Source organism: Mustela putorius, unplaced genomic scaffold, assembly GCF_011764305.1.
Source record: "Mustela putorius furo isolate JIRA1106 unplaced genomic scaffold, ASM1176430v1.1 tig00003863_pilon_pilon_pilon, whole genome shotgun sequence".
Lineage (NCBI taxonomy): Eukaryota > Metazoa > Chordata > Mammalia > Carnivora > Mustelidae > Mustela > Mustela putorius.
In genome coordinates this window covers 17,551,742-17,564,787 of record NW_025422015.1, presented here as the reverse complement: position 1 = coordinate 17,564,787, position 13,046 = coordinate 17,551,742, and the positions used below count along the sequence as shown (strand labels likewise).

The 13,046-nt window shown below is 36.3% G+C and overlaps 1 protein-coding gene across 2 annotated transcripts in view; it reads right to left on the bottom strand.

Annotated features, from left to right (window-relative positions):
• The window catches only part of MAP3K5 (mitogen-activated protein kinase kinase kinase 5), a 199,889-nt gene that overhangs the window by 95,848 nt on the left and 90,995 nt on the right, over window positions 1-13,046 (bottom strand). The gene's annotated exons all lie outside the window — the stretch shown is intronic.

Genomic DNA, 13,046 nt, shown 5'->3' with positions numbered 1-13,046 from the left:
CAAGCAAAAATATTCCACTGGCCTTCACCCCAGAATGTAGCTTGCTGTGTTATTAGGATTTAATGCTTAAGTAACTCTGCTTTTCTTTGCCCTCCCTCCACTGCATTCCCTTGCTTAACTTACCTTTACCATAGTAGCCTTTGTCTTTTTAAAAAATCCCTCTTTTCTTTTCTTTTTTTTACTTTATTTATTTATTTATTTATTTATTCATTTTTTGACTGAATTCTGACTTTATCTCTCACAGTGCATTTCGCATCTTGCGTCCTTTCAAAGAAATAGTACTGAAATTCTGGATACATGTTCCTGCAATTATCATAGCAATATAATCACCTAGTAACTACCTAATTTTTGTTAGTGGTATTAGTTTTTTTTTAATTTTTTCTATTTATTTATTTTCAGAAAAACAGTATTCATTATTTTTTCACCACACCCAGTGCTCCATGCAATCCGTGCCCTCTTTTCAACAATCTACCAGAAATGTGAGAGAGTGTGTTTGTGCGCTTGTGTTCGTTCACATGTGTAAACAGTGGTAATTAAAACATAAAAGCCCTGTACCCCTGAGGATAAAAATACATGTTTATAAAAAATAAAAAATTAAAAAAACCCATAAAAGCCCTGTACCTATTTTTCAAAGTGGTTTTTAAAAGCCTGAAAAATATACAAAGCAAAGAGGAGACCATCTAGGTAAACACTGAAATAGTGAGTTTCACAAGAGTGATGCAGAAATGAAGTAAAGAATGTCAATTGCACTAAGACATTAAGAAAAACAGAGACTGTGGCTGTGCATGCTAATGCTGGCTCAAAGAGAATAAGAACACTTTTCTGAATATGCATGAAACTAAATATCAACCTTTGAAAAACACTTCGACATCTGAAAAGACTTCAGCGTTTGCATATCCCTGTATTTTCAAGGTGATACTTTAGATTCTGTCCAAGGATTTCCTTACATCGAATTGCTCAACAGGCAACAATATTCAGTATTATCACATTTTGGAGCATGAAGAAAAAAAATGAAAATAAATACCCTGGTGACTGCTAGAAATTGCTTGACACAAACATGAAAAATGAAATCTTTACTTTAAAAAATCAAATTAAGCAAAATTTAAGGGCTACATACTGAATGAATGATGATTTGATGATACAAAAAAAAAGGTTATACAGAAAAAAAAAAACACTACAATTCCAAGATAAAGACATTCCCACTTAAATTATTAACTGTTAAAAGATAGGAATAGCAAAAGTGGTGACAGACACAGCTGTACGCATTATAGTATACTCTTCTTGGCTTTTATACATGCTTGAAATTTTCCATAACTTAAAATGACAAGTTAAGCTTCAAAAGGAAAGAAAAAGTACATTTTTCTGGATATTAAGGATTATGTGACCTGTTTAAGGGTCTTTTTCTTTTTTTAATGCACAACAGTCACTTTTAATTCACAATAGGTTTTTATTTTTTTAAGACTTATTTATTTATTTGAGAGACCATGTGCATATGTGTGAGTGGGGAGAGGGGCAAGAGAGAGAACCTCAAGCAGACTCCATGCGGAGCGCAGAGCCTGACACAGCGCCTCATCTCACTACTCATGACTTCATGACCTGTGTCAAAACCAAGAGTCAGATGCTTAACCTACTTGAGTCACCCAGGCATCCCGGGTCTTACTTTTTAAATAGAATAAGTATCTCTGAATGGAAACAAAAGTCAAGCAAGTATTAATCTTAACTAGTTGGCTTAAATAATTACAACATGGGAGGAAGAACAGAAAATTTCCAAGTACACCACTGCTGGTGATCAAAAGGCATTTTTACCTCTCTAGAAGTACAGGTGTACTTCTAAGATGGAAAAAACATGCACCCAGACTGCTGATATTTAAAACTAGTCATATAAAGGAAAGAAATGATTTTTAAATCTTAGACTCATTTAAGTCTCAGAAGTTTTTGTGTTTGTTCAGAGACAAGTAGAATATCCCACTACAAAGAGCACAGAAGAAGAAGGAAGTTGTATATTCTATTTTCTCTCAATTCATATCAAGATATGCAATATTTTCCAACAAATAAATTCTTTCCTTTTTCCTAAAACCAAAGAACATGAAATTTCTCTTAAAGATATTAAAGTTTAAATGCAAAAAACAAGACATGCCATGATCCCGGGGTCCTGGGATCGAGCCCCACATCAAGCCCCACATCGAGCCCCACATCGAGCCCTACATCGGGCTCTCTGCTCAGCAGGGAGCCTGCTTCCCCTCCTCTCTCTGTCTGCCTCTCTGCCTACTTGTGATCTGTCTGTCAGATAAATAAATAAAATCTTAAAAAAAAGAAAAAAAAAAAAAACAAGACATGCCCAAACCAATCAATAAAAATTGACTAAGGACTTCCTATGTGCCAAAATCAACCAAAATGAAAAGTTTGGCTTACATGTGTTTGAATGTTACAATATATAGTATACATATATATATATTTATATGTTTTTAACCAAAATATGAATGCCAATAAAATTAATAATTTGTTTTTCTAGGATTCATTGCATTCCATGAGAATGACTGTAGTACTTAGGAGAAAGTTTTAACATTTTCTGGATTCTCCTGGAGATTAAGATAGCATGTAGGCTGTGTTACAAGAGAAATAAAACCCTGTCATATATTATTAATATACCACCCATAGGAATTAAAAATTCTCACACACTGTCAAAGTAAATTAGTATAGTATTTCTTGCCTAAAATTTGTCAGTATAGGGCGCCTGGGTGGCTCAGTGGGTTAAGCCGCTGCCTTCGGCTCAGGTCATGATCTCAGGGTCCTGGGATCGAGTCCCGCATCGGGCTCTCTGCTCAGCAGAGAGCCTGCTTCCCTCTCTCTCTCTCTGCCTGCCTCTCCATTTACTTGTGATTTCTCTCTGTCAAATAAATAAATAAAATCTTTAAAAAAAAAAATTTGTCAGTATATACCAAAATTGTAAAATTTTAAAAAATTAAGCATACCTGTTGACACAATAATTATACATCAATGAATTTTTCCTAAGGGAAAGCATTAAATATGTAATAAAAAATTCAGTTATAAGGATATTTGTTGTGAGTTGAAAAACTACTCTAAATTTCCAATATTATAAAGTTTAATAGGGAATAAAATGTATTCTAAATGTTTGAAAGATATATACCATTTAAATTATAGAAGACTATTTAATGCCTGGGGGAAAACTTAAGCTTCAAAGTAGATATAGTAGTCTAGCTAGAAGCCATCACTTCTGCTGTAACAACTATGTGGAAAAGGATACATACTCAAAATTATATTTTTATAGACACTGGAGATCTATGGCAACAACAATTAAAAACATCATTCAAATAAAGCTTCAGAGAGGGAAAGTGCCCTTGCAAGATGAGCTGAATTGCTTTGTCTTCTACAGGGGCATTTGCTCATTCTGATTATAAGATGAGGGTTGGGCTTGGCATAGGCAGAGGAACTTCCTATTTGAAACTCTTCCAGGGAAAAGAGAAACTAGTGGATTTCCTGATAGTTGCATGGGTTGGCATGAGGGAATGAAACCTGGAGGAACCTCTCCACGGGGCATTTGTTGAATGCTGGGTTGTATAGGCAGCTGGGAGATGAGGCAGGGCTGGGATGGCGGAGTGAAATTTCCTCAAGTCTGGCAGGACTTAGAAGTAAAGTGCCACTAGCAAGAGGAGCTGGCAATAAAGATATGACAGTCTCCTCCCTAAAAAAATTGCCAAATTTTAGAGCTGTATGATGTGAAAGAACAAAGAGTTAAACTCAAAACTTCAAAGGGTAGACATGAAATCACTCACAGCACTCAGGGATAAGGAGATAGAGATCTGTTTGGCTCTCAATCAAAAGCTGAGACAAAATCAAGATAGACTGGGTCAACCAAAACTGAAACCCAGACCAACTCAATTCAATTGCATTTTTCCATAAAGACTTCTTTATTTATTTGAGGAGGGGTGAGAGGGGCAGAGGGCAAGGGAGAAGGAATCTTTTTTTTTTTTTAAATATTTTATTTATTCATTTGAGAGAGAGACAGAGCACACAAGCAGGGAGAGAGGCACAGGGAGAGGGAGAAGCAGAATTCCCACTGGGGCAGCTGGGAGCCAGATGTGAGGCTTCATCCCAGGACTCTGAGATCATGACTTGAGCCAAAGGCAGAGGTGTAACCATCTGAACCACTCAAACACTCCAAGGGAGAAAGAATCATAAGCAGACTCCATACTGAATGCAGAACCCTGTGTGGGCTCAATCTAAGGGCCCTGAGATCATGACCTGAGCCAAAGTCTTAAGACCAAGAGTCTTAGCTTAATTAACTGTGTTACCCAGGTGCCCCAACTCAATTGCATTCTTTGAAGTAATCATCTTCTTATCCTATCTGGCTAAAAAGGAAAGTAAGAACTTCCTGTGAGAGAAAATAAACCATCTTCAGTCTTAAAAATTCTTAAATAGAAAATATATGGGATATAATAACTATGAGACATGCAAAAAGCCAGAAAAATGTGACCAATAAACAAAAGAGCAAAAACAGACAAGAGTAGTTGACTTAGAGATAATTCAGATGCTGAAGTTTATAAACAAGGAGTTTAAACTAATTATTACAAATATGATAAAAATCAAGAAAAAGATGGACAAAGGAATAAAAAGATAAACAATTTCAATAGAGGGTTGGAATCTTAAGAAAAAAGAATCAAAAGGAATCTTGGGATGGGTTTAATAGACTAGACAGAACAAAGGACAGAGTTGGTGAAATGAATAGGTCAATACAGCATACCTAAATGGAAGCAGACAGAAAAAAAGAGGGGGAAAACACAAAAAAGCATGAGACATATGGGACACAGTTAAGCTATCCAACATATGTATTATTGCTACTCCAGAAAGAAGGGAGAATACAGAACACAAGAAATATCTGAAGACATAATGGCCAAAAATACTACCAAACTGTTGAAAACATTAACCCACAGATTCAAGAAACTCAGCAAACTTCAAGTTAGGATAAAATGAAATAATCACAGTCTAAATGCCAAAACCAAAGACACAGAAAAATCCTAAAATGAGCCAGAGTGAAAAAGATACATTCCTATAAAGGAAAAATAAAACAGATTTAGCATACAGATTAGGGAAGCCAAAAGATAATGCAATGACATTTTTAGAGTGAAAAAAGGAAAAAAGAAAAAGTATAAGAAAGATGCTTTCAAGCAAGCAAAACCTGCGAGGATTAATTGCCAACAGATCCACACTACACAAAATACCTAAAAGTACTTCTTCAGACTAAAGAAAAATAATACCAGTTGAAACACTGAACTGCAGAAAGAAAGAACATCAGAATGGGTAAATAGGTGACTGTACATAAAAGATATTAACACTTCAAAAACTTGATTATTTAAACTCCCCTACGTTTCTTTCCTTGTTCAGGAGGTGGTAAAGTACAAATTTAAGGTACACTATAAAAGTCAAGGATGTAGATGGCAATCTCTAGGGAACTACTAACCTAATAATATAAAAAGTATTAGTAAAGGGCTAATAGAAGATAAAACATAATATTAAATTAATAGAAAATGGGGGGGAGGGAAGACTAAAAGAAAATAGAACAATGAAACAAATAGAAAAAATAGCAAGATGATAAACATAACTGCAAATACCAGTTATCACAACAAATATAAATGACCCAAACACTACAAATAAGAGAGTTTTGTCAAGTTAGACTGAACAACACCCGAAAAGGAAGGAAGGAAGGGAGGGAGGGAGGGAAGAAGGAAGGAAAGGGCAATTGCAATTATACACATTTAAGAGACACACCTTAAATACAAGGACACAGTTAATTTGAAGGTAAAATGATGCAAGAAGACATACTGCTCAAATATTAACTGAAAGAAGTTTGTTGTGATTATATATTAATATCAGATAAAAGACTTTAAGGCAAAAGTTATTACAAGACATAGGAGGGACATTTCATAAAAATAAAAGGAAATGAAAAAATTTATAATCTTAAACTTACCAATTAACATGGATTCATAAAAGCAAAAATTGATAGGACTAAAAATTAGATAAAATTATATTCATACCTGGAGATTTTAAAACACTTCTCTCAGTGATGATCAAACAAGCAGACAAAAAATATTAATGAGGATATGGAAGATTAGAACAACAAGATTAACCAAGGTAATCTCACGGACTTATGTGGAACACTACGTCCAACAACAGTGCACCATCTCCTGGGTCACAAGGCACTTATCAACAAATTTCAAAAAAACGAAAATAAAGCAGAGTGCGTTCTCTCATTGCAATAGAATTAAACTAAAGAATAAGAAAAAAAGATATGTTTGGACATTGAGCAACCTTCTTCTGAATAACTCAGGGGTTATGACTTCAGACAAGTCATGCTGATAATGAAAAGATATTTGAGCTGAACAATACTGAGAGTTCAATATATCAAAATTTCTGGGATGTAGAATAATTTATACCTTTAAATGCATATGTTGGAAAAAGAGCAGGGTTGAAAAATCAATGCCATAAGCTCCCATCTAGAAAAATTACAACGTATTATCCCCAAAGTAGAAGGAAAGATATAATAAAGGAAAGAGCAGAAATTAATGAAATAAAAAGTGTAATAAAAAAATCAGCAGTGCCAAAAGTTCGTTCTGTATGAGATTAATAAAATGATAAACTCCAAGACAAACCACTCATCAGACAACAAGAGAGAGAGGAGAGAGAGAGAGAGAATATAAGCTACTCTTATGCTACACTACTGGGAACAAAAAGGAGGACATTGGTTCAGGTCCTGTTAGTATTAAGAAGAAATGAAAAGGAGGGGTGCCCAGCTGGCTTAGTTGGGAGAGCATGTGACTCTTGATCTGGGGGTTGTGAGTTCAAGCTCCGACACTGGGTGCAGAGATTACTTAAAAATAGATTATATTTTTATAAAGTTTTAAAATATTTTTAAATTTTATTTTCTAAAGATTTATTTCAGAGAGAGAGAGACAAAGTGCAAACATGAGCAGGCGGGAGGGGCAGATGGAGAAGGCGACTCCCTGCTGAGCAGGAAGCCAGATGCTAGGTTCCATCCCAAGACTCTAGGATCATGATCTGAGCCTAAGGCAGACTCTTAACTGACTGAGCCACCCAGATGCCCCAAGAACAAAATCCCTAAAAGTAAAGTGATATTCAGAATAACTTAATGCCAATAACTATGGCAACTTAGGTAAAATGGAAAATTTTCTTGAAAACCACATAGTAACATGATTTAAGAGAGAAAAAAGAAAACTGTGTAATTCTATATCTGTTATAGAATTTATAACAATCTGAAATTACTTTTTATTCTATCATCTGTCTCCCCCAACAGACTGCAAACTCCATGAGAGCAGGGACCTTGTCAGTCCTGTTGGCCACTGAATCTCCAATGCCTAAATCATCAGGATGCCTGACACATTGCAGGTGAATATGAAATACTTGCTAAATGAAGAAAGTCTGCATCCATTTCTTACTAAGAACCAAGCTGAGACAAGTGATAAATACAGTGGTTCATAGAAGACTCAAGTATCTATTCACTTTATTCAGTAGTCTAAAATCTGACTTTGATAAAAACCATACACCCAGAAAGCTACATCCTTTGACCACATTAAATTAATTCATTGCATATCCCCTTCACCAGATTACATTTTAAAGTTGCTGAAATTCACTGTTTCATAAAATATTGAGGATACTGTTTATATAGCTTGCACGGTTGTCTACTGAGTATCTTTTATAAGACATTCCTTTAATTTATTCCTAGGGAGTGCACAGTTTCTTCTGAAGAAGTAGCATATGATTGTTTTTTCATGCTCTACTAAAATGCCTATTGACTTGGAGGTCAGTTATACCAAGCATGTTGATCCTTACGATGTGCATATTTGTATTCTCCACTTCCTTGATGCTAATTTTCCAAACATATTTTATTATTTCATTGGCTTTTTTTTAAGACACAAACTTGATAAATTACTGCTAAAATGAAGATGCTAAAATAATGTTAAAATATAGATGTTAACATATAGATGTTGAAAGAACAAAAGGATCCATTTTAGCTGAAGGTGATGTAGCAGTCATTTTAGGGTAAGTGTGTCACAGTATCAAACAACTGCAAATCCTAGGAACTAGCAATGCCTGTTCATGCCACATTTCTACATTAGGTGGCTCAGCTTTGCTCCACATTGTTTTCCTTCTGGGACTCAGTCTGCAGGAGTCATTTTCCCCAGGAAAAATGACCAAGGAAAAATATACACGGCACAACCACAGCTTCTGCTGATAAGGAGCAACAAGCAAGACATATACCCAAACCTGGTGTCATGGGTGGGACAGATCGCCTACCTATGAACAGGGATAGGTTATTTCTAACAATAGTATGACATAGCACAGATGATGTTCTCCACCCAAGAAAGCTGTGATTAATACCAAATAGTAACAATACCAAACAGACACACTAGTAACAGCTGCCTCTCATTACTGAGCACCTACTAGGTACAAAGGATTGCATTAGACGCTTCAAGCATAGTATTTCTAATTCTGACAGTTCTTTAAGGAAGAGGATTCTCTCAAGATTACTGATCAGGACACTAAAGACTGGACATATTAAGTCATGCACATTACAAATGGTACAGTAGGAACCTGACCCAATTCTGCTCAATTCCAAAGCTGAGCTCTTGGTATCACCCTGCTTTATCCTTTGGTGTATATTCAAAAAAATTTTAGTCCTTTTTCATTACTTTCTGGATTTTTTTGCTTTGTTTTGTTTTTGTGTTTTAGTTAAAGGGAGTTGGGTGAAACGTGAAAAATTATGACAAATAAAAGCAGGAAGAACTGCTTTTACATCAAGGATAAAGTTTATATTCCATATACAACAGAAACAGCTATTGATATATTCTTTATATATATTTTGTCACAAAATATATTTGATTGATCTTATTAGAGACTAATGTTTTTTTAAAGATTTTATTTATTTATTTGACAGACAGAGATCACAAGTAGGCAGAGAAGCAGGCAGAGAGAGAGGAGGAAGCAGGTTCCCTGCTGAGCAGAGAGCCCAACGCAGGGCTCGATCCCAGGACCCTGAGATCATGACCTGAGCTGAAGGCAGAGGCTTTAACCCACTGAGCCACCCAGGCGCCCCTAGAGACTAATATTTTTAAAAGAATAATATAGCAATACTGCTGAATGTGCCCATAAAATTCCCCCAAAGAAGTTTTATGTTGTTGAAAACTTCACCATTTAACTGGCAAGAGGATAAATAAATGTGAATGTAAGTCCTTACATAAAGAAATCTATCAACAATGATTAATAGTGTAAACCTCTCTATAGAGAAATAAAATCACCAGAGGTGAGTAAGCTAAACTAAAGATGACTTCATGAAATAAATCTCGAGGATGAAATTAGATATTCACATCTTAAGAGGATTCTAGTGACTACATTTGAGTAACTGAATGAAGATATGTCCACTACTGTTGATTTTTTCCCCATTTTAATCCTAAATATTTACTGGAAAAAGTAAGTACTTTGCACTCTTCAATTCATTATTACATTGAAAAGATGCAAACTTCTTAGTTGAGCTTCCAAAGCAAGAGATTTTTGTTCAAGGTTGCCTTATTATTAGCAACTGTATTTGTCACCTGATTGCAAACTAGCTCTAAAAGAGGCAAGTACTTGATTATGAAGTGAGTGACGAAGTCTTTAGAACAAAGACAGCTCATTTTTTGCATCTGCACTGAGATGTTCAACAAAGTCAAGAATAAAGGAAATATTCTTGAGTTGATTATTTCTAGCTAGAGAGCATCTACTTTCCATCAAAGAGGAAACTGAGCTCAAGTCATGTTCTCTCTATTTAGCTGTCATTTTTCTTGCTTTGTGATATAACAGCTGTGATTCTTTCTGGGAGACATAAAAGTAATTAAATTAGAATTTCATGATGCTTTGCATCTCTAGGGATATTTCTTAAATTATCACTCATAAAATAACTCACAGACAAAGCAGGACAGCGTAAGAAGAAAACTAGTGCCAAATCACTCCATCAATTTAAATAGGGCGGGGAGACCTTCTCTTCATTTCAAACTACTTATTTGTATATGATCCTTATTATACAGAAAAGTTGGAAGAAAATAAAACAACCCCAAATTCTAACTATCTTCTTCCAGTCCTTTTCCCCTTCACAGACTTTTTTTTCCAAAAAAATAAAAGAGAATCATGTTATCTTTATAATCTGCTTTAAAATTTTGATGGAATGGCATGATGTGTGTTACTATCAAATTTTTTTTTTAAACCACCATTTTCTTCTGGGTATATACCCAAAAGAACTGAAAGGAGGAAACTCAGATATCTGTACACCAGTGTTCATAGCAGCATTATTCACAACGGCCCAGAGGGTGACAACAAGACAGATGTCCATCAATGGATGAATGGATAAATATAATACAGTGTATACATAAAATAGAGTATTAATCAGCCTTAAATGCCATATGATTCTACCTATATGAAATACCTAGACTAGTCAAATTCATAGAGAAAGAAAGTAGAATGTTGGTCGCCAGGGGCTGGGAAGAGGGGAAAATGGGAAGTTGTCTAATGGGTATAGAGTTCGAGTTTTGTAAGATGAGAAGTATTGTGGATGGAGAGTGGTGATGGTTGCAAAAAATGTACTTAATGCTATTGAACTAGACTTCAAACAGTTAAAATGGTAAGTTTTATGGTACCTATATTTTTATTACCAAACCCCAGCACCACAATTTTGAATGAGTGATAGTCCATCAGATGGGGAGGCTACCCTTTGTTTAACATTTTCGCCAACGGTTGGACATTTAGGTTTCTTCCAATTTTTTGTTACCATAAAATTCAGTGTCATAAACACTGCTGCAAACACATCTTTGTTTCTGTATCTGCTGTCTCTTCAGGATAGTTTCCAAACGACATAACTGGATTAAAGAACATGAAGTATGTCAAGGTTTTTGATGCATAAAGACAAATTGCTTTCCACAAAGATCTCACCAATTCACTTTCCTAAGAGCAGTGTAGGAGAGAGACCGTTCCATCACATTCATGCCGAAATAGAATACCCTCATCTCTTTTCATCTTTGCCAATTGATAACAAGAAAGCCTAGCTTGGAATTTTAACATGTACTTAGTCGACTGCTCTTGAGAATGAACTGTTTTCACATGTTTGTGACCAATCTAAACTTACCCTTCCAATCACTGCCAATTCTCTCAAATTAAAATGTAAACCCCATGTTCTAAGAAGGCTGGGAAGATGGGAGGAGATACCCTGGGGAAGCTCTGAAGGGCAGATAAAAGTGGGAACTGGGCTTTAAACTTAATCTTTAAAGACGTGAAGAACAGTGAAGATTTAGGAGGAAGGGAGTGACAGCGAAATATGGAGAAAACCTAAACTTTACTAAAAAAAGAAGCAGCATATTATCAATTGTGGTTAATCTATTCAATAACATGGACTCAGAATCTCCCAAACCAGATCTCCAGGGGCAAAGAACTCCATCCACATAGCTGAAAAACTCCACAAACGACTGTGGAAATGATCACTTTAATTCACTGAGTGAAATCAGCCCTATTCTTCCACTTTCTCCTTCCTTTTCAGCATAATGCTTGGCAAACATCTAGCTTTCTCACTCAACCCTCTGACAACTGAGTTACATAAAGCAAGCCTTGGTTGCCCTCCTTAGGTGCTGAGTACTTGTTAGCTGCAATTAGGAACCTCCACAGCGACATCCTGAATACTACCATTCCTGGATTTCAAATGGTTAGGCCATAACAGAGCTTCATCCAATCTTTCATTTGCTGGGTGTGTCATTAAAGCAAGGCCAAGACATGCAACCAATTTACCAGGGTGCTAGCTTATAAAGCAACTGTGAGGGCACCTGGGTGGCTCAGTGGATTAAAGTCTCTGCCTTCAGCTCACGTCTTGATCTTAAGGTCCTGGGATTGAGCCCCTCATCGGGCTCTCTGCTCAGGAGGAAGTCTACTTCCCCCCTCTCTCTCTGCCTGCTGCTCTGCCTACTTGTGATCTCTCTCTCTGTGTCAAATAAATAAATAAAATCTTCTTTAAAAATTAAATAAATAGGGCGCCTGGGTGGCTCAGTGGGTTAAGCCGCTGCCTTCGGCTCAGGTCATGATCTCTGGGATCGAGTCCTGCATCGGGCTCTCTGCTCAGCAGGGAGCCTGCTTCCTCCACCTCTCTCTCTCTGCCTGCCTCTCTGCCTACTTGTGATCTCTCTCTGTCAAATAAATAAATAAAATCTTTTTTTTTTTTAAATTAAATAAATAAATAAATAAAGCAACTGTGGGTATAGTGTATGTTCTTCCCGGATCTCCAGGTCATCCTGGAGCTGCTGGTCCCTTAGGAGCCCTCTACATCTGAACATCAATGAGCTAGGGGTCATGCTGAGTTACTACAAACTTTTCAGGCTTTGAGTTCTTAAAAATAAAAAAAAATAGTCGGGGGGGGGGTCTGGGTGGCTCAGTCAATTAAATGTCTGCCTTCAGCTCAGGTCATGGTCCCAACTCCTGGGATTGAGCCCTACATCAGGCTCCTTGCTCAGCGGGGAGCTGGTTTCTCCTTCTCCCGCTGCTGTGCTCTCTCTCTCTCTCTCAAATAAATAAATAAAAATTTTTTAAAAAATCATCTAAAATTTGGAAACTCACCTAACAGACACAATAAAGGATGGATCAAAAATGATGTCAGGGGAATGGTGAGATAAAACTCTGAGGGACACAGAGGGTAGTGGAAATGGAGATAACACAGAGAAAGATATCTCGAAGCCAAGAAAAAGAAAAAAAAGGCTAATCTGGCAAATGGAAAATAGGCACTGGTCTCTATTTGTAGGTCAATTGGCCTGTTACATAACTCTCCCAAAGTAAAGCCAACCCTATTAATAATGTAAAAACTAAGTAGTTATTAGGCACACATTACTGTTTGAATAGCACTGTCAGTGACGTCAAAGAAAATTAGTTGATAAGGCAAAGCTGTCTGTCCTCTCACAAGTTACTATGGAAAAACGAACATATTAATGCTAAAAACAGGCTGAATG